A 22,389-nucleotide genomic window follows, 5' to 3' on the forward strand; every position below is an offset into this window, starting at 1 on the left:
GGAATGGCCTGGTTACCAGCCCAGGGCTCCTGGAACCTTCCCCCAAATTCAGAGAGAAGAGAACTCATACACTGGGGGTCTGGGATGGGGCCTGGAGCTGCGCCACGACAGAAAACACCCTAGATGTTTTATTTATTACTTACTTAAAATGTGCCAATATTTCACTCTACTCCTTTGTTTTAGTATGAAAAATAATGCTTAAAATGAGTTACCACTGAGTGAAGGGTAAGACATACACAATACTGGGGAAGCCAGCGCAACCTGACCAAGGCAAGGTCATGGAAGCTTCATAGACCCATCCAAACTCCCTCAGGGACCGAGTTACTGGGCTGAGGGCTGTGGGACCATGGTCTCAGGGACCATCTAGCTCAATTGGCATAACATGGTTTATAGTTTATAAAGAAAATGTTCTACATCCTACTTCGGTGAGTAGCATCTGGGGTCTTAAAAGCTTGTGAACAGCCATCTGAGATACTCCACTGGTTCCACCCATCTGAAGCAAGGGAGAATGAAGAAAACCAAAGACACAAGGAAAAGATTAGTTCAAAGGACTAATGGACCACAACTACCACAGCCTCCACCAGACTGGGTCCAGCACAGCTAGATGGTGCCCGGCCACCACCACTGACTGCTCTGACAGGGATCACAGTAGAGGGTCCCGGACAGAGCTGGAGAAAAATGTAGAACAAAATTCTAACTCACAAAAAAGACCAGACTTACAGCCTGACAGAGACTGGAGAACCCCCAGACTATGGCCCCAGACACCCTTTTAACTCAGTACAGAAGTCACTCCTGAGGTTCACCCTTCAGCAGAAGATTAGACGGGCCCATAAAACAAAACGAGACTAAATGGGCACACCAGCTCAGGGGCAGGGATGAGAGAAGGCAGGAGGGGACAGGAAAGCTGGTAACAGGGAACCCAGGGTCAAGAAAGAGAGAGTGTTGACATATCGTGGGGTTGGCAACCAGTGTCACAAAACAATTAGCATATTAATTGTTTAATGAGAAACTAATTTGCTCTGTAAACCTTCAACTAAAGCATAATTAAAAAAAAAAAAAAAAACAGTTACCACTGAGTAAGATCAGTGATTTGAAAGATGCATCATTTTATCTGGATGCTCTTTGTGTTTCTGGGACACCCTGGAATAGGGGACGCACCCTCGTCTGAGAAGCATAGACTTCACCTGTGCCAAATACATGACAGGTTGGCCAAAGACACCACTTTTGCTTTTCCGAGTATTTGCTTCTCATCGGCCCAGAATGTACCGTGAGAGATGGGCAAAGACAACTTCAGCATCAGGAGCTCGTTCTCTCAGCCACAATTTTCCACCTTCAGAGGCAAATGCCAGTCTTGTTTAAGATGTGTGCCCAACACTGCCTCCAACACATGGAATTAGGCGTGCTTTATCACCAACTTACCAGTTACCACTTACCGTGGAGTCGACTCCGACTCATGGCGACCCCACATACGTCAGAGGAGAACTGTGCTCCATGGGGGTTTTCAATGGCTGATTTTTCTAAAGTAGATATCCAGGTCTTTCTTCTGAGGCACCTCTGGGTGAACTCGAACCTCCTTTCAACTAGCATCGAGCACATTAACTGTTCGCACCACCCAGGGACTCTTATCACCAATTAACAGTGATAAAAGCCCTCGGGATTCCGCAAATGCACCCAAATTACTCGTTCATTGTTATTTACATTATTTATGGAGTCTCGCTTTTCCAGATAAATTATTGTCTCCTCAATTCCGATATATTGGATTGAAATAACTAGTGTTGAAATATTGAACACAAAACAGGTTCCAAATTAAGGAGAAGTGAGTCTTTGAGTCTAGCCGTAGAAATGTCCGGACACCTATTTGAAGTCCATACACTTACAATATCAGATGACAGAGAGGTTAGGGAGATGCAGCGAGACTGAGTGAGTTCTCGCTGCGTTTTACTTAAAATCATCTTTGTGGAGACACTGGTGAGCTCCGAGGTCGCCGAGGGCCCTGCTGTGTTTACAGGACGACACTCACCACCTGAGCCGCAGACACGAAGGCTCCACTCCACACCCGCAGTGCCTAAACGAGAGCACGTGTCCCAGCCACCTGCTCTGCGCCAAGCGCTGGGGAGACCTCGGCGGGGGGGCTCACAGCTGCAGGGGGGTGCGTGAGGAAGCTGACCCTCAGGACCAGGTATGGAGGTGCACTCAGGGGGGCACCGAGGGGCGCAGAGGGCTCTGGAAAGTCTTCCCAAGTCTAAGGAGAAGCAACCAATCTGTCACTTGTGAGAACCAGATATCGCCATTGGCTCAGAGCAGGGGACCTCACTGTGCCGAGGAGGAGCTGGGGCTGGAAGGAGGGGATCTGAAGTCCCCCGCGTTCCGGAATGAAGAGAATTCTCCTGGCTGGCCTGTGAACACCCCCGCACTGCCGCCTGGCCCGGCCCTGCTCTGCGAACGGGTGAAGTCCAGGACCCGGCAGCATGTGAAGGCTGCACAGCCTCCGTGCAGAGAACCGGCATCACGCCTGAGGGGCCGCTCACCGGGGGCCAGCTCCTGCCCCCCCTGGGTCTCACCAGCCCGTGCGGGGCACTGATGTGGAGGAAAAGGCCTACCCACTTCACAAACCTTTATGAGCACCCACTAAGGGCAGAAGGTCCTACACCTCTTCCTCAGGACACGAAAGGAAACCACGGGGGGAAACCTCAGCGAGCGTTTCCTTCAGAGGGGACTTCACTCCCCCGTGGTCACACAGTGGGAAGGGCCCAGACTCCTGAAAAGCGGGTTGTTTCTCCTTCTCCCTGTCAAGGAGCCCTGGTGGGCAGTGGTTAAGAGCTACGGCTGCTAACCAAAAGGTCCACAGTTCAAATCCACCAGCCGCTCCTTGGAAACCCCGTGGGGCAGTTCTCCTCTGTCCTGTAGGGTCGCTATGAGTCGGAGCTGACTAGAGGGCAACCAGTTTGGTTTGGTTTTGGAAGGGAGGACAGGCAAGAGTCTCGGTTTCCTCATCTTTAAAACAGAGGAGGTTAAAAGAAGAAGATGAAGGAGGAGAATAATCTTGGGAAACATAACCTGAAACTCCTCATAAATCTCGGCAACATTATGTCTCATTTTAGGCACCCTCTATTTTGCAGACAAGTCAGTCGAACGAAAAATTGAAGTTAACAGAGCAGCTCCAGCGCCCAAAGCTTCAAAATGAGATGCAGGAGCGCCCTCTTGTGGAGGGTCTCTTTCACGAGCGTTGTTAGCACTTCCAGAGTTCAGCTTTCCTCTGAGCCTGTTTACCTGACCACCTGGGAGGCCAGCTCACACCCCGCCCCGCACGTGCACCCCCCACCCCCCCACCCCAGCGGCTGCTGGGCCTCTGCTCTCAGGGGGCTCGACTGTTTGGAGCCCTGACCTCCCCACCCCAGCTGTGGTGCAATTAATTACTTTTGTGTGTGGCCTTTCTAGCCACAGTCTTGTAATTCCCACCCAGGTGATTGTGTGATAGACTAATCGCGGCCTACCAAGGGAATTGGTCTGTTTTGCCTTAAAAGAGAGCCAATTCCAGAGCAGAGAGAAGAAGCCTAGCACCACCAAGGAAGGTGAGACCAGCAGCAGAGACCCTGGCAGCAGGAAACAGCGTAGCGGGCTTCCCGGCCAACCGAGAGAGAAAGCTGAGTGCCTTTGGGCAGAGACTGAGGGCCAGGGAGAGGTGTTCCTGCGAGCACAGGTGGGGAGAGGCTGTCCTGATGGAAAAGCTGTATCCTGAGTGTTTCTGAGCCTCAACTGTAACTGTTACTTCCCGAATGAACCCCATGATCGTGAGTACGGTCTGTGAGTTCTGTGTGGACATTGCAATGAATTATCGAACCCAGCAAAGAGTGCTGTGGGACGGACAGATGGTTGGTGTCAGAACTGGTAGAGATGGCGGAGAGATGAGGCGTATCTGGCCTCCACCTCATAGGAATCAGCCTTGGGCTGTTGATCTTGGTTCTCCTTTGGGGCTGGAGAAGTAGGACACCTCCCCTGAGCTGTTTTTACACCAGCCAAGTGTGCGTTCAGGCCAATGAGTATGTGGTGTCTCCCAGAGCTGGGTGTGGAATTCCGCAGAGTGGAATCCACAGGGAAAGCAGCTTCACCAGAGGGTGGGAGCGGTCTCCTGCGGGTGGTGTCGCCCCTGGAAAAGGTGGGCCAAGGCCTCTTCAAGGACGGGGGCTCCCTCAGGGAGCAGGTTCTCAGAATGCGTTGTGAATTGCTCAGGCTGGTCTACAAAAGGGCGTTCTCACACACACAGCCCACCCTGGCCCCCCAGGAAGACACTGTGGTGGAGCTGAGGTCAGACCCTCCCCCTCCCGCCTGGTCTTAAGGAAAACCGAGCCAGAGACCACCGCCCCCCAGACGTTTGGCTGCTCTGGGCCTGGGGGTGAGGCTGTGTCTGTTGTGTGGGTTTGGCTGGTTTGCAGTCCAGGCCTAGTGGTGCACGCGAGGGTCTGTGACCTCGGCCGATGTGGGAGGCCCTACCCAGGCCATGAGAGCTCCCTGGAGTCCCAGCCCCTGTCCCCAGGCCTGCCAGGGGGGACAGGATGGCACCCAGCCGCACCGGGGCTCCCACCCAGGGCCGGTCAGGGCACACCCTCCCCAGAGGGCCCCACTGGACACATCAAAGTCCCGCGTGCCTGGGGACCAGACCAATGTGGCGGCACCAGGGCTGTCCCCACAACAGGGAGACACCCACCGAGACCCACAGCCACCTCCCCAAGCCCCAGCAGTATGCAGCACTCCCAGGGGGGCATCTAGGACATAAGGTGGCTTTTACCCCCACCAAGAGCAGAGCACTAGGCCCCCCCTTCCTGTGCTTGGCGGTGACCCAGCACCCCCACCCCCTGCAATGAGCCCACTCCTCTCTCCCCCTGCCGCTTGCCTCCCCTCCCAGGTCTCCCCCTTCCCCTTGTGGTAGGGACAGGACGGGGGCTGCCCATCCCCTACAAGTGGTCCCTGCAGACCCCAGCGCCCACCCTCTCCCTCACCTGGAGGGGCCAGTTGGAGAGGGGTTGGGCGTGGGGAGGGTAGGAGATAAGGGAGGGTCACCTGCCCTGACTGAGGATTGGGGTCAGCACCTGGGCCTGCACCATATGAGCCGTGTGACCCTAGAGAGCTACTTCCTCACAGGTGGGCAGGGGTCACCCTCAGGCAGGGGGCCTCAGTCCTGGCCGAACGCAGGGCCTAGCTGTACTCTGACGTGGTTTTACAGCGCCCCGTGTAGAGCTCGGCCTTAGAAAGCAGCCTCTCCTGCAGCAAGATGGCTGAGTAAATCCCACCGGGCCACTGCAGGGAAGGCCCGGAAGAGGTCCAGGGAAGCAGGGACAAGCACGCCCAGACCCTCTACGGGAGGCGCTGAGACAGACACTGCTGTTTCCAGCTTCTGAGGAGAGAGCCATGAAGCTGCCCTTGGCCAGGGCGCCAGGAGGGATGGAAAGGAAGGGAAACCTGAGGTGCCCGAGAGAGCGTAGGTCAGGGGACTAGTGCCCTACAGCTGTCGTGACTGACCACCGCGAGACTGGCGGTTAGAACAACAGAAGCGGATTCTCTCCCAGTTCTGGGGCCGTGAGTTCAAGACAGTGTGACTGGGCCAAACTCCCTCTGGAGGCTCTCGGGAAAATCCTCCTCGCCTCTTCCAGCTTCTGGTGGCCCCAGGTGTCCTTGGCTTGTGGCTGCATCATGCTGTCTCTGCCGCCTCCTCCTCCTCTGTGTGTGTGTGAAGTCTCCGTCGGCCTCCCTCTGATGGGAATGCACGTGGTGGCATTTAGGGCCCACTCTAGGGTCACTGTGAGCTGGAATCAACTCCATGGCAGTGGGTTTGGGGATAATCCAGGCTGATCTCCCCATCTCAAGACCGTTCATTTAATTCCATCGGCAAAGACCCTTTCCCCTGGGACCAGGACACGGGCATGTCATGGGGACCGTCATCAGCCAGCCACAGGAGCATTGCAAAGGGTGAGACTGAGGACAAAGGGCAGGTCCGGAAGCGCCAGGGGAAGCGGGGGAGGCTGCAGTGAGCGCAGGGGCCTGAGTGGAGAGTTTGGGTGAAAGTGAGAGAAGGGGTGTTTGATGGGGAGACGGGAACTTTCTCCAGGATGCTAGCAGTGAGGCTGCGGTGAGGACCACGAGCTAGCTTTTATTCCTTGTGGTCGTCCGACTCTATCCACATCCCTGTTTCTCCTACACACAGCGCAGGCTCAAGGGCGTCTGGAGGGTGCATTTAGGAAATGCCCATCTGGAGAGTCAGAAAACAAGAGGACGTGGGAACGAGGGCTGGTGCCAGTCTGCAGGGGTGCAAGGTTCAGGGGCCACACCAGCAGGACCCTCTGGGGCCAGGGGCCAAAGCCCCCACCCCACCACCACCAGCAGCTTGGGCTAAGAAGGGAGGCGCTTGTTGGTTCTGGAGGCCATAGCCCGGAAGGCAGGGACAGCAGGGCCTCCTGGCTCTGGGGTGCTGGGCCAGTGAGATTTCACAGCCCTCCTCTGGCACTGGAGGGGGGCACAGGGGTGAGGTCGGGACCCAAGCAGGGCCCGTGGCTGAGAGGCAGACGGGAGAGCCCCTACCTCACGCTGGGGCAGCTAATCTGGGGATCAAAGGCCCTGATGCCTGAGCCCCAGCCCAGGCCTGTGGGGGCTCCCAGCTCACCCTCCCTGTTGTCCTGGGGCCCTCCTCTCTCAGCCACCTCTCCTCCTTCCCTCTTCTAGTTTTCCTGGAGCTGGGAACCAGTAGCAGGCAGCTCTGGGCTTTCTGTCCAGAAAATCCTCCCCACCAGACACCCTAGAAGGAGGTGAGATTGGAGGCTAGGAGTTGGCCCGGGGCTGGCCCAGCTGGGACGGCAGGAGGCCCAGGGGCCGAGGATCGCCAGGTCTCCTCACCAGTCAGCACGCCCACACAATGCCAGCCTTCCCCCAGGGCCCGTCCCTTGTCTGTGGTGACATCCCCCTGCCCCCGGCCACCTTCTTGCAGAGTTGGTCAGCTGCCTGCTGCATCCTAGCCTGAGTCCATGCCCGGGGACTCCCCTAGGGGCACAGGGACCCTCCCTTAGATTCTGTCACCACTTCTGGTACGCTAGCAGGGACCAGCGACGCCTCCATAAGCACATCCACGGAGCCCCCGCGGTGATGACCACCACTCCACACAGCCTGGCCTCACGAGGGTCACGCCAGAGACCAAGGGTGGGAGCTGGGTGGTGGGCAGTTCTTTAGCTAACACATGTCCTAACAGGTCTCTCTCCTAATTTCAAAGCCAGAGATGGAGGGTTTCTGAAGCCGTGGCTCCCCCATCACAGGGCTCGTCAAGGGGAAGCAGCCAGCATTTCTGACCTGGCAGAGCCCAAGCCTCACAGGGCAGAGGGACAGCTGTTGCCCCTCATGTGGTTCCTGCCCCAGAGCGGGGGAGTGGGAGGTGCTGCCACGGGAACAGGCCATGTCGGCACGGTGCAGGCATTGGCCCAGAGGGGCTCTGCACCTCCAGGAGGTTTGGGGGCGCCAGTGACACGGCCTCACCGTAACCCCCCCAGCCCGGGCCCCGCAGGGCCTCCTGGACACAGAGGTCAGCCCGGAGCTGCTGCTCCTCACAGAGCCAGCAGAGGGCAGCAGCGCCCCAGGAAAGAGACGATGCCTCACAGGCCTGTTGGGGGCAGTGAAGTCCATTCTGACTCATATCGGCCCCATACGATAGGGTACAGCTGCCCCGGAGGGTTTCCTGGGCCTGAGGGTTATCAATAGCACCTGGGACGCAGCTGATAGGGGCGTCTGCACCAATGCTTTTACCGGTATTTTTACTTTGACAGTGATGGCTGAGGCCCACCTCTCCAAGCACAATAACAAGATAGCTCACACTTGGGCAGCATCTAACATTTTTCAGAGAACTTTAATGTTTATTTTTCCTTTTGATCTTTTAAACTTTTATCTTTTAAGCTCTTATGGTGGACAGAGCTAGGATAAAAACCAGTTGCCATTAAGTCAGTTCCGACTCCTGGCGACCCCATGTGTGTCAGAGTAGAACTGTGCTCCAAAGGGTTTCCAATAGCTGATTTTTCAGAAGCAGATCACCAGGCCTTTCTTCCGAAACACCTCTGGATGGATTTGAACCTCCAACCTTTCCGTTAGCAGCCAAGTGTGTTAACCATTTGTACCACCCAGGGACTCCAGAACTGGGATAGTTATTCTTATTTATCAAGGATGAAGAAACAAACTCCGAGAGCAGAGAGGTTGACTGGGGATCCTCCGACCTGGAGAAGCCAGGATTTGAATTGTGTCTGAGGCTCTGCCCTGCCACGCTATCCCTGGGGAAGATGTGTTTCCGCAGCTCCACTTGGTGACCCAGCTCTCTGTTTCTCAAGCTCATGAAACGTGAATCCACTAGGGCACAGACTGACCACTAGCTGCACATTCAGACTGCTGTTTGGAGTTTAAGAGGACCAGAAACACGCCCTGGAACCATCACTATCTCCCCTCTGCTCAAGTCGCAAGGAGCACATTCTCACGTTTTGTTTGCTGCCTATTTTGTTACACCCTTTGTTTGAGCTGATTAAGCTCAGATACAGCAGATGTTCTTGGGAATCCATCACTCCACGTTCATGGGTGTTTTGAGTTGGTTAACCTGAGATGCAGTGGGTGTTCCTGGGAATCCATCACTCCGCGTTCATGGGTGTTTTAGTTGGTTAACCTGAGATACAATGGGTGTTCCTGGGAATCCATCACTCCGCGTTCATGGGTGTTTGAGTTGGTTAACCTGAGATACAGTGGGTGTTCCTGGGAATCCATCACTCTGCATTCATGGGTGTTTTGAGCCTTAAAATGATGCCGTGTCTCTGAGGGGGATCCTCTCTCTAGGATAGAAAGCAAAGTGCTAACTATAACCAAGGGGCTGCCTCTCAGCAGTTCCTGGAGTAGGAAAAGACAAAGGTGGGCATTACAGGTGCCTCACTGGGGGCCAGTGGAGCCTCTTTTTCCTGGAGCTGGCAGCTGCTGCAGTATCTAGAAATCATCTTATCAATCAAACTGACACTTTCTCTCAGGAGAAAATAAGTGGTTCATATTGTCAAGGAGGCTTTGATGCATGGAAACCTTTCCTCAATGTACAAAATTCCTAAGTTACTAAGATAAATGGGGGAGATTTGACACTTCTTGTGCATAATTTAAATTCAGATAGGCTCCCACTGTAGGAACATTACAAGGTGTTCTGAACTTTGTACCTCTAATTCTGTTCCATTGCTGACACAGGGTTCTGAGCAGCTTTCAATCTGCCTTCATTTTTATAATTTAGAGGGGAAAAAATACATTGTGGAATATCACGAATCTAGTATTTATTTTGAAATGAAATAAAATTGTCCCTATCTGTGAATTATTCTTTAAAAGCCACTTAAAATAAGCAAGTGTTTTCCGCACTTTTAGATATTGACTTAGAGTAAGAAACATCCAATGGCTGATGATGTTCAGAAGCACAGAGAAAGCCCAGGTTCAGGGGACATCAAACTCCGAGAGGAAAGGTTGTCCCTGCGGGTGTTTACAGATTCCTTACAGACCCCACTCTTCATGACATATGTGGGCTTGGGCATCCGGAGTCCTGCGATCTCACTCCACCCCTAGTTGCTCCAAAGGGGAGAGAGACGCGCCTAGTCGTGTCTGTGCACTGTTGTGGGGGACGCTGGGAAATCCGCTGCTGCCCTGTAAGTCTGTGGTACTGTCTTAGTCATCTAGTGCTGCTCTAACAGAAATACCACAAGTGGATGGCTTTTAACAAGAGAAATTTATTCTCTCTCAGTCCAGTAGGCTACAAGTCCAAAGTCAGGGCATCAGCTCCAGGAGAAGGCTTTCTCTCTCTGTTGGCTCTGGAGAAAGGTCCTTATGATGCATCAGTCTTCCCTTGGTCTGGGAGCATCTCAGCGAAGGAACCTCAGGTCCAAAGGACACGCTCTGCTCCCAGCACTGCTTTCTTGGTGGTATGAGGTTCCCGTGTGTCCTGCTTGCTTCCCTTATATCTCAAAAGGGATTGGATTAAGACACTATCTAATCTTGTAAACCTCATCAGTACAACCTCATCATAGTGACAGAGTTTACAACACACAAGGAAATCACAATCATACAATACTGGGAATCATCACCCAGCCAAGTTGACAGATATTTTTGGGGGACACAATTCAATCCATGACAGGTACCTCCACGCTTAGCCCTGCCCTGCTGGTGGGGCGGGCCTCTCAGCCTTCTCTGTTGTCTGCAGTGCCGCGCCATCCCTGGTCCGGGAGAACAGTCTGGAATTTGTCTCCATCCTCAGCACTGCCTATCGTGAGGTGAGTGATGGCCCCCTAAAGGATATGTTCACAACCTAACCTCCTAGTCCCCAGAACCTGTGAGTGTTGCCTTATTTGGAAAAAGAATCTTTGCAGATGTGATTAAGTTAAGGATCTCAAGATCATTCCATTCTGGATTATCCAAAACCAAAAAAAAAAAAAAAAAAAACTGTTGCTGTAGAGTTGATTCCGTATCCACCCTACAGGACAGAGTAGACCTGCCCCATAGGGTTTTGAAGGAGTGGCTGGTGGGTTTGAACTGCCGACCTTTTGGTTAGCGGCCAAGCTCTTAACCACTGTGCCACCAGGGCTCCTGGGTTATCCAGGTGGGCCCTAAATCCAGTGACAAGTATCCTGATAAGAGGTGAGGAGAAGAGACAGAAGCAGAGGTAAGATGGCCATGTGACGGAAGCATAGAGATTGGAGTGATAGCACCACAAGCCAGGGAATGCCTGCCGCCGCCAGAAGCTGGAAGAGACCAGGAGGGACCTTCCCCTACGGCCTTCAGAGGGAAGTGGCCCTGCCGACACTGGGGTTTGGACTTGTGGTCTCCAGAACCATGAGGGACCACATTTCCATTGTTCTAAGCCCCTTGCCCGTGTGCTTACTTTAGCCGCCGCAGAAGATGAGCACAGGGCCTTCTCTTGGTGCCAGGTCACAGAACCTTTGTCTTCCTCGCAGACCTGCTGCTTGAACTGCAACCGCTTTTCTTGCCTTCCTCTTGGTTGTCTCTGCTGCTTCTCAACGAGGACGACCAGTCGTCAGGTTTGCCTGGGCCTGCTCAAAGTCCTGCATCCTGTGAAGCCCCTCACTCCCAGGCAAACTGGGACTGTGGGTCCCCACAACGTGCCCTCACTGCCTGCTCCCCCGTCCTCAGGCTGGCAGACCCAGCTGGGTTCCCTGCTGCCCACAGGACCGGCGAGCACTGTGCAGCTGCTGGCTCTGCCTGGGTGGGCGCTACCTGCCTCGTGGCCTCTTGGACGGGCAGCCGGGCCCCCTTGGCCTCCCCGGGCCTTGGGTGTGTCGACCCACAGCATGGCCCACCTTCAGGGCCCACAGCAGAGCCTTCCCACGGGGACCACATGATGCAGAGGATCCAAATACAAAGCGTAGGGCTCGAGGGAGAAGCTGTCCCTGACACCACCGTGGGCGAAGCAAATCGGCCCTTGGACAGCTCCAGGGGTGACACCACCTCCTCCCATCCCTTTCAGGGTCATACTCCAGAGGAGCATCATTTGCTTAGAGGCACTCAGCTTCCCTGAAAAGGCATGAACGTTGCTGTGAAAATGATCCCATTTTTATTGCCCATCCCCCAAGTCCCAGCCTGTCTTCCCCAACCCTGTGAGCATTCCTCGCCTGGGGGTGCTGAGCAAACGGCACAGACCAGGAGGGGAGCAGCCAGGACAGCACCCAGCTGGGGGTGCTGCCACCAAGGCTGCCCTGCAGCCCCAGGCCACTCCCTGCAGAGACCCTGACTCATCCCTAAATCCAGGTCTCCTGCCTGCTCCTCTGTGGGCAGGATCTGCACCACCACCCCCGTCTTTCACCAGGCACCGACCCCTCCCTGGAGCCCACCCACCTGCCACACCTGGGGCCAGGGTGGGGAGGTGGTAGTTCCCAGGAAGGGGGCCTTCTGCCCCAGGTTTCAGGAGACGCGTGGGCAGTTTGCGTCAGGAAATGGCAGTGACTAGAAGTCAATTGTCTTACAAGCTGGACAGCGCTGGGAGCCCGGAGTTTACTGAGCATCCACTCTGCTCCTCTTCAAGGGCCAACCCTGTCACCAGGAAGACAAGGCATGAGTCAAGTGAAGGGCCACACCTCCCCGTGATGGGGCCACCGAGCCATCCTGGGAAGCCCCTCTGTGCTCAGTTTTATCTTAAGGACTGAGGCCCTCTGCCCCGTCTCTGCCCTGGTGGACATCCAGGGGGACGGCCCTCTGCCCCATCTCTGCCTGCTGGAGACTGTCTTAGCCAGAGAGAATTAGGTTCTATCCCTGACGTTCAGCGGTCACCCACACCACCAGTGATGACAGCAGGTGATTAGTGAGAGCTCTCCACAACCCCCCGAGCTGTACCAGGTGGCCCATTTTACAGATGAGAAAAGTGAGACCCCAAGAGGTGAAGCTCACAGAGGTGGTGAGGACTGGAGCCAGGGTCGCCGTCTGCGCTCACAATCCAGGCGCTATGTCTCAGACGTGTCTCGGCGCAGTAATGAGACCAACAAGGCCCTGCGCTCAGGACCCTACATTCAGGGACCTGTGTTTGGGGTGCTTGGACTCTGGTGCACGGGGGCCAGCAGGGACCAGCTTGTGAGAGTCGAATGTGGCTTGCACCCACCTCTTCCCAACTCTGCACACAGTGACATCACCCTGGAGGCTTGGAATTGGCCGTGTTGAGTATTCACACCACAGGAACCCGCAGACACAGCACATCAGGGCTCTGTCCTTCTCGAGAGTTAGTTTCCCAGCACACCGCTGCTATTTACAAAAACCACATCAATTTGTGTTGTCTGCATGTAAAAATATAGTTATCCACACACACCACACGTATGCACACACACACACACACACACAGGATACACAAGCACACATACACACTCAGACATACCTGTGCACTCAGACACATACACATAGGACACACCTACCACACACGTATACACACACACGCACACCACCCACACACACGGGACACACACGCGCACACGCACAAACATGCATATGCACACACCACATAGCAAAAGGAAGTATTTTAATTTAGCTATCTACCTAAATGTTCGAACTGGGCAGCTACCGTTGGAGAAGGGAATGCTGAGCGTCCCTGATGCCGGCTGGGCTCCCCGGGCCCCTCGGAGCTCCGTTACACTGGTCTCGACCTCAGTTCCACAGACCAAACACCAGCGCGGCTGCACGCCTCATTCCAAGTCTCAGAGCTGCCTCCATCAGTTCTCCGCGCCACTGAGACCCTGCTCCACCCCTGGGCTCGTTTCCCCCACATCCTCACCCAGTCTGGGCCCTCCACAGGTTTGTACAGAAATTCATTTCCTGCATCTGGGAGGGGTCCTGAGTGGGGGCCCCACCGTCTCACTGCCACGTGTCCTCCCCCTTGCTCCAGACGCTCTCGAGTCCCTCCCTCGAGGGTGCTGGATAGCTCTACCCACACCCAGCCCCTGGGATTTTCCCAAGAAGCACAATTACCTCCTCAGAGCCCCCTGGGGCGGCTGTGAACAGAAGGCATCGTCCACCTCCTGGCGGCTGAGCTGGCCACCTTTATTTTCTCGATTATAGCTCATCAAATGAGAATCCACAGCGGGGTGAGGACGTCTCCAACGGATGTAACTGAAGCTTCATTCAGACAGGACGACATCTGATGTGCTCCAAAGACTCTCTGAATCTCGTTGGGGAGACCCGTGAGCCCCCCACGACAGGTCTGGAGGGACCGTGGCCACCACCCAGGCCCCCGGGCTGCCCCGTGCCCTGCAGGCCCCTGGGCACTCGCTGCCGTGCTGGGCTCCCTGGGCAGCTCCTGGCCCCTGCTCCACAACGGAGACCTGCGAGGAGCTGAACTGCAGGCCCGAGGCCCAGGCACACTGCAGCAGGACACTCAGCCCACGCTCCTCTCGGCTGGAGGAGGGAGGAGGGTACCCGTAGGACTCAGGAAGGGCGGGAAGGATACAAGGAAGGAGAAAGGGGACAAGGGGACAGGGAAGAAAAGAGGCAACAGGCAACTGTGAAGCTGGTGCTATAGACGGCTGCAACAGACACTGTGAGCAGGAGGGAGCACCCAGCAACACGGCTGACAGCCACCAGCAGCTTCTGTGGCGTGGTCTCTCAGGAAGTGTCCCACTGGGGAAAGGGACGGCCACAGAGCGCTGCATCACAGACGCGCCTGCAGTCCAGCACTGAGGTGTACCCACCTTTTTATTTTATTGTGGTAGACTGCATGTAACAAGAAATGTGCCTTTCAGCCATTTTCGAGTGTACAATTCCGTGACGTTAGTTACATCTGCCATGTGTGCAACCATAGCCATTATCATTTTTCTTTTAAAATGTTATAAAAATAAAAATGATACTACGTCTTTAAAATCTGTGAGAATCACCAGGGCCGCACGATGTGTAAGAATGTTGGGTTTCCAAGGGGACATAGACAGGTTCTCACTAGCTTTCAGATACACAGGTCGTCACGAGCACCAGCCACCGCCCGCCACACAGGCCAGGCCCAGGGCCGTCAGGGGTCTGTCCTGACAATGCTGACAAGCGCCGGGGCTCCCTCCTGCTCTGCGTGCACCTGCACTCAGCCGGGTTTGTACAGCAACATGGAAAGAAGGCTCGTGGCTTATTGAGTACGTGACGTTAGCCAAACATCGTCTGCAGGCCGGGGAGCTATGATGAACCCGAAGTTCCTGTTTTTCTGGAGCAGTGTTCTGGGCCCTCAATCTATGTTCTGGCACTTCTTGTTGGATAGAGAGTGTGACATGGTCGAGGACGGATTGCCAGTAAGCACGTATGCACCCAGCTTGCACTGAGCAAGGTACGCCCGGGCTTAATTGCATTTGCCTGCTAATCTGTGGTGAGTAATGCCACCTGGGTTTCACCACGTCTCTGATGTGGTGGGGCGGGTGAAATTCTGCACTGCAGGTTGGCAGAAAGGCACAATGGGCCCTGCAGACCTTCCTTGCTTATTGGGTGATTCCGCCCTGGATGGGATTCTAACATCCAGTCTACCCTGCAGGCTGGGTAGGACACCCAGGCAGGGGCCTCTCCCTGAAGGAGCTTGTTGAGTCCATGGCGTTCAGGGAAGACAAGGGTGGCCACTGACAGGCTGTGCGGTGAGGGGACAGCCCCACTGTGGGCAGGGCTATCTCAGGCCAAGCAGCCACCTGGGTTGGGTCAGAGCTGGGCTGCGGTGACGAAGGCAGACGAGTTCCCTGCCCTGCTCAGAACTCATTTTCCAGGGAAATAAGTTCCGCAATGGTGGAATAATTACTAAAAACAGCCAGGGCAGGAGGAGGGGTACACTCCAGGTGAGCACTGTGGACAAGTGAGAGCCGGGGACATGGTAAAAACAGTGTTGTGTTATGGAAAAGACCAGCTGCCATTAGTCGACCACTCCCGACTCCTGGCCACCCTGTGTGCGTCAGAGTAGAGCTCTGCTCCATAGGGTTTTCAATGGCTGATTTTTCGAAAGTAGGTGGTCAGGGCTTTCTTCCAAGGTGACTCTGGGTGGACTCCAGCCTTTTGGTTAGCAGCTGAGCATGTTACTGTTCACACCACCCAGGGACTCCATCCAGGGAAAAGGTGTAAGTTTTGCAATCTGGCTCCAGACTCAGACAACACTTGACTTCCCTCCTCATCTGTAAAATGGGGACAAAGTGAGGACATTAAACCCTTACTGCTCCGATGGCCACGCATTACATGGGGCACTTACGTGGGCTGAGCCACTACCTCCCTAGTCTTGTTTCCCACAGCTCCTCCCCTTATCTGCCAGGTGATGCTCTTGAGAGGGCTATCAGGACGGTGGGAATGGCAACACCTATCGTTTCAATGATGCAAACTACGGACAGTGAAGCTCAACGGAAACATGGCAGTTGAAAAAGCAATTAGGACAAGGATAAGAATTACTTCGGACTTCTCTTCGGAAATCATGCAAGCAAAAGAGAGTGGAATAAAATATTTAAAGTGTTGAAAGAAACAAACCTCCAACCTAGAATTTTGTATCCAGTGAAATTATTCTTGCAAAGTGAAGGACATACATAGACCAATGGAACAGAATTGAGAACCCAGCTGTAAATCCATCCACCCATGGTCAGCTGATCTTTAACAGAGGACCAAAGTCCATTAAATGGGGAACAGATAGTCTTTTTAACAAACGATGCTGGCAAAACTGCATGTCCATCTGTAAAAAAAAAAAAAGAGGACCCATACCTCACACTATACACAAAAATTAATTCAAATGGATCGAAGACCTAAACATAAAGCCTAAAATGATAAAGATCATGGAAGAAAAAATAGGGACAATGCTAGGGGCCCTAATACATGGCATAAATACAATACAAACCATAACTAACAATGCACAAACACCAGAAGGGAAACTAGATACCTGGTGGTTAGGTGCCTTTGAGTTGGTTCTGACTTATAACAGTCCCTTGTACAACAGAGTGAAACACCGCCTGGTCCTGCTCCATCCTCACAATCCTTGTTATGCTTGAGCTTATTGTTGCAGCCACTGTGTCCATTCATCTCATTGAGGGTCTTCCTCTTTTTTGATGACCCTCTACTTTATCAAGCATGATGTCCTTCTCCAGGTCCCACCTGATAATACATCCAAAGTATATGAGAGGAAGTCTCACCATCTTTGCTTCTAATGAGCATTCTGGCTGTACTTCTTCCAAGACACATCTGTTTGTTCTTCAGGCAGTCCATGATATATTCAATATTCTTTGCCAACACCATAATTCAAAGGCATCAACTCTTCTTTGGTCTTCGTTACTCATTGTCCAGCTTTCACATGCATATGAGGCAATTGAAAATACCATAGCTTGGTGTTCACAATAGCAAAAAGATGAAACAACCTAGATGTCCATCAACAGATGAATGCATAAACAAACTATGGCACATGCACCCAATGGAGTATTACATAATGATAAAGAACAATGATGAATCTGTGAAGCATCTCACAACATGGATGAAACTGGAGGACATTATGCTGAGTGAAATAAGTCAATCACAAAAACACAAATATTGTATGAGACCTGTACTGCAAAAACTCATGAAAAAGTTTACACACAAAAAAAAAAAAAACAATCTTTGTTGGTTAGGAAGGATGGAAGGGGTTGGGGGCATACTGACAATAGATAAGTGGTAACTTTGGCGAAGGGTAAGACAGTACACAATACTGGGGAAGCCAGCACAACTTGTACAAGGCAAGATCATGGAAGCTCCACAGACACATCCAAACTCCCTGAGAGACTGAATTGCTGGGCAGAGGGCTGTGGTCTTGGGGAACATCTAGCTCAATTCGCATAACAGTATGTAAAGAAAATATTCTATGTTCTACCTTGGTGAGTAGCGTCTGGGGTCTTAAAAGCCTGTGAGCAGCCATCTAAGGTACTCCACTCGTCTCACCCCTTCGGGAGCAAGGGAGAATGAAGAAAACAAGATGCAAGGGAAAGATTAGTCCAAAGGACTAATGGACCACAACTACCACAGCCTCCACCAGACTGAGTCCAGTACAACTAGATGGTGTCCAGCTATCATCACTGACTGCTCTGACCAGGATAACAACAGAGGGTCTCAGACAGAGCTGGAGAAAAATGTAAAACAAAATTCTAACTCACAAAAAAAGACCAGACTTACTGGCCTGATAGAGACTGGAGAAACCCCAAGAGTATGGCCCCCAGACACCCTTTTAGCTCAGTAATGAAGTCACTCCCGAGGTTCACCATTCAGCCAAAGATTAGACACCCCATAAAACAAAACGAGACTAATGGGGCACAACAGTTCAGGGACAAGGACTAGAAGGCAGGAGGGGACAGGAAAGCTGGTAATAGGGAACCCAAGGTTGAGAAGGGACAGTACTCGATGTGTCTTGGGGTTGTTAACCAGTCATAAAACAATATGTGCACTAAGTGTTTAAGGAGAAGCTATTTGTTCCGTAACCCTTCATCTAAAGTACAATAAAAAGAAAATACCATGGCTTGGGTCAGGTGCGCTTTAGTCTTCAAGGAGGTATCTTTACTTTTTGACACTTTTAAAGAGATTTTTTGCAGCAGATTTACCCAATGCAATGGGTTGTTTGATTTCTTGACTGCTGCTTCCGGGGGCATTGATTGTGGATCCAAGTAAAATGAAATCCTTGATGACTTCAATCCTTTCTCCGTTTATCATGATGTTGCTTATTGGTCCAGTTGTGAGGATTTTTCTTGTTTGACAGTGCCATTCAAAGGCAAAGAAACCAAACCTGTTGCTGTCACTTCCGACTCATGCCGGCCCCATGTGTGTCAAGGAGAACTGCTCCACAGGGTTTTCAAGACTGTGGTGCTCACTCACACAGTGAGGAAGCAGTGCGGATGCAGCTGGGTGTGCTCGGGGGATCACAGGCTGAGGGTGGATGGCTGGGGGACCGGGGCTCCCGCCTTCATGTTGCACGTCCCTCCGGCCTCGCCAGCCCACGGGACATTCAGTCCAGTACGCCCTTGCTGGAACAATTTCTCTATCTGGTTTATGTTAGATGGGATGATTGCACGCATTACTGATGGGACACATGTAAGACGACCCCAAGTTTGCTACTAAATCCGAACTTGAAAATGATCCACATTTGGCATTTTAAATGACATTTACTAACTGAAGTCTAAATAAATCAAAGAATTTTTTTTTATAGTTATGTAGGGAAGAGCAATTAATAGGATCTACCCCCTCTGTGATTTTTTTCAAACTTTTAAGATATAAAGTTTTTTTCTGGCTTGGTGAAAAATTAGATAAACAGTAAGCTAGGTTTTTTAAAAACCAGTTTTTATTGATGTATAATTCACATGCATACAATAAAATGGACCCACTTTAAGTGTGTGGTTTAATGATCTTGGAAAATGGTGTACACCTCTGTAACCACTGCTCCATTGAAGACACACAACATTTCCATTGCCCCAGAAAGCTCTCTCTTCCTCTTTCCCAATCAACCTCCTCCCCACAACCATGTTTTTTTTTTCTGTCTATATTATACATGAGCTAATCTGGGGCTCAGTGGTCAGATTCTTTAAAAAAAAGTTGCCATCGAGTCACTGCAGACTCCTGGTGACATCATGGTGATGAAGGGGCCCCTGGGCGGGTGACACAGACGAGGGAGCGCTCGACTGCTAGCCGAGAGACTGCTGGTTTGAACTCACCCAGAGGCACCTCAGAACAGGCCTGGTGATGTTTCCAAAAGGTCACATCCTAGAAAACCCTATGGAGCGGTTCTACTCTGCCCACATGGGGTGGCCGTGAGTGAGAATCATCGTTCACCGCACTTACTCTCTCGTGTCTGGTTCCTTTCGTTTGGCGCTGTGTTTGAGGTGCACCCCCGTTGTTCTTGTGAGTAATTTGTTCCTTTTCATTTCTAAATAGTATTTCATTGTATGAGTATAGTACGCTAGACTCTAAGACCCACCAGGCACTTTACAATTTGGTGATAAGCTCTAAAAGAATAATAAAAGAAAATTGTCTTGCACTACCCAGGACTTGTGAACACTAATTAGAATCCAAAAAGGAAAACTCACAGAGATATTTAAAGCTCTTATCACAAAAAAGAGTTAAAAGCTCATGCTGGTCAGCGGATGCAGGGTGGGTCACGAGGAAGACTTGTCTTTTAAATGGAATTTAATGGTAGCCAATTAACAAAAGAACACATTCTGAACTAAAATTAATTACCTTGCCATCATTTCAAAAGCCTTATCTTTGCACACACAGAATAACAGTAAAACAAAGCAAAAGATAGCAAACCAACCGCTGTCAAGGCGCCTCCAACTCACGGTGATCCCACGTGTGCCAGGCTAGAACTGTGCTCAAAGGGTTTTCAATGGCGGATTTTTTGGCAAGTAGACGGCCTGGTCTTCCTTCCGAGGCACCTCTAGGTGGACTTGACCCTCCAACCTTTTGGTTACAAGTGAATGCATTAACCGTTTGCACCACCCAGGGACTCCGACCATACATAAAGCAACTACACAGAAGACAGTCTGAGAGTTGACGAAGGTTTCAATTGCGGTCACACTGGGCAAATCTACACATAAAAAGGGAGACTACAGCGCCATGTCTCTGCGTCTCCTCACAAGGTTCCTGAGGGCTGTGGGTGCTCACTGCCCCCTGACCACTCCACGGCAGCTGCTCTGGGCTCCCAGTGGGGAACCCAAGGTCCAGCCTCAGGCCTGTCTGAAGCCACCTGCCTGCAGCATTGGACAGCCACCGCTCCCGCCCTGTCCCTGGTTCCCCACCCAGCTCCTGGCAGGCCACTCCTCAGTCCTCCATTCGCTGTTCCCACACCCTTCAGGACTCTGACCTTGGTCCTCTTGCCCATCCGCCCCTTCACTGGTGATCTTACCAGTCCAGCATCAAGATGCTGCTGACCCCGAGCTCACACTCCAGCCCCAACCTCCCTGTGATCCTGACTTGGATGTCCAGCTGCCTTTGCCACTGCTCCCCAAGCTCATGGCCACCCCTAGACCTGCACTGCCACCGTGCTCCTTTTGTGGCCCTTTCCTCCTTGAGCCAGGGCTGCAGACCCCAGGAGCGCGGTCCCTCGGTCCCTTCTTCCTCTCACTACATCCACCCCACCCACACGTCCACCCAAAGACCCTGCCTTCACAACACCACCGCCACACCCACGTCCACACCCCTCATCACCTCGCCTGGCCCCCACAGTGGTCCCTCACGGGTCTCCCTGCCTCCGCCCTGGAGTCCCTCCTGTTGTTCTCAGCAGGGCAGCCACAATGGTTACAACCCCATCGGTCACCACCCTCCTCTGCTCAGAGCCCCGGTAGTGTTCCCCACCCGTTAGGAGTCCTCGAATGGGCCCACACGGGTACGCTGTCCATCCTCCTCCCCTTACCTACCTGCCTTCACTCTCACCCTGTCTCCCTCCACCCACTCTGCTCCCCCGGCCCCTGGCCTCCTTGCTGCCCCTTGCTCGTGCCCGGTGCATGCTGCCCCAGTGCTGTTGCACCCACTGTTTCCACCTCCTGGCACAACCTTCCCCAGACACTGCACGGCTGGCTCCCTCAGCCCCTTGCAGTCTTCCCCCTCATCCTGCTTAAAATTACAAGTCCCGCCACCCACACACACCAAATATTCCTCCTTTGCCCCGTCCCTGTCCTATTTTTCTACATAGCACCATGTGACTTATTATATAATTTGCTTTTGTCATTGTTGCCAGTCTTTCTGTCTGAAATATAATAAGCTGGGGAGTAAGACTCTCCTCTCCTCTGTTCACCGCCCACCCCAGCACCTCGAGCAGGGCGTGGCCACCAATAAACCTTCCTCGAGTGGACGGATGCTCTAGGTCCTTGTTCTCCTGATTTGGAGCATCGTCTTCTGCGAGTGCAATACAATCACCGCCAACTTTACAACATCACGACACAAGTTATGATTCAGATACTGGTGAAACCCATAACTGAATGGGTAATCGCTCGGATACCAGAGAAAACAAACCCACAAACGAAGAGGTCGGCCACGTTGTATTTCAACATCAAAGGTTTTCGTCAAAATGTCTCCCTCGGTAGCTCAAAGAACCTCTGAGCTGCCGACTTCACCGACATCGGAAAGCCCTGCACAGGGGCTCCGGCCGCGCCAGCCGGGACCGGCAGGGTTGACTGGGAGGCCCCGCCCACCATGTGGCCCCGCCCACACGAACGCCGCCGCGCCTAGCGCGCCCCCATTGGCCGAGGCCCGAGGGGGCGAGCCAGAGCCGCTCCGAGGCCTCACCCCTCCCGGCCCGGAGGCCACGCCCACCCTCCCGGAGAGCGCTGTGCCGAGCGCGCCCCCATCGGCTGCTCCGCGGTAGGGCTCACCAAAGGGCCACGCTCCAATCGGCCGAGATTCGAGGGGCGGGGCGCGCCGACGGGCGGGGCTGCGGCAGTACCAGAGGGCGAGTGTCTAGTCCGGTTTCGAGGCCTGCCCACTGGGTGCTTGGGGGCCACCGCTTGGAGCACTCTACATCCTCCCTGAGATCGGCCCCTTAAGTGTTCTTCTAGGGAGCTCCAAGCAGCAGGCGGCCTGGCGTTTCCCCTGCGGCCCTGAAGCGTCTCCTCCCGACCTCGGGTCAGAAGGCGGAGAGCGGCTCTGATCAAGCGACGGCGTCTCGCGCAGGCGCAGTCGACGCGGGGCGCGTCCCCGACATGCCGCGCCTCGCCTGCGCCCTCCCCGGTAGGCCCCGCCCCCGCCCCCAGACCCTCTCACTGGAGGCGGAGGAGCGATGACGTCATCGAGCGGGGCGACCGGCATTGGGCGCCATTTTGAAAAAGGAAAAAAAAAAATCACTCCCGGCGGCAGCGGCGGCTGCCGGCCTGAGGTTCTCTGGCGGCGGCAACGCGCCGGCCGCTCGTTCCGTGCGCGCAGTTGGCG

At 53.4% G+C, this 22,389-nt stretch overlaps 2 long non-coding RNA genes across 2 annotated transcripts; both read right to left on the reverse strand.

The window, feature by feature from the left end:
* Positions 1-9,951: 9,951 nt before the first annotated feature.
* On the reverse strand, positions 9,952-11,556 carry LOC111820264 (uncharacterized). The gene is made up of 3 exons (XR_002823818.1): positions 10,913-11,556; positions 10,173-10,319; positions 9,952-9,995 (listed from the first exon to the last, which is right to left on the reverse strand). It is a non-coding gene; the product is annotated as an uncharacterized LOC111820264 (long non-coding RNA).
* Positions 11,557-13,600: 2,044 nt separating this feature from the next.
* On the reverse strand, positions 13,601-22,099 carry LOC111820263 (uncharacterized). The gene is made up of 4 exons (XR_002823817.1): positions 21,837-22,099; positions 19,781-19,926; positions 14,217-15,653; positions 13,601-13,644 (listed from the first exon to the last, which is right to left on the reverse strand). It is a non-coding gene; the product is annotated as an uncharacterized LOC111820263 (long non-coding RNA).
* Positions 22,100-22,389: the final 290 nt, after the last annotated feature.

This window comes from Trichechus manatus, unplaced genomic scaffold, assembly GCF_000243295.1.
Source record: "Trichechus manatus latirostris isolate Lorelei unplaced genomic scaffold, TriManLat1.0 scaffold00031, whole genome shotgun sequence".
NCBI lineage: Eukaryota > Metazoa > Chordata > Mammalia > Sirenia > Trichechidae > Trichechus > Trichechus manatus.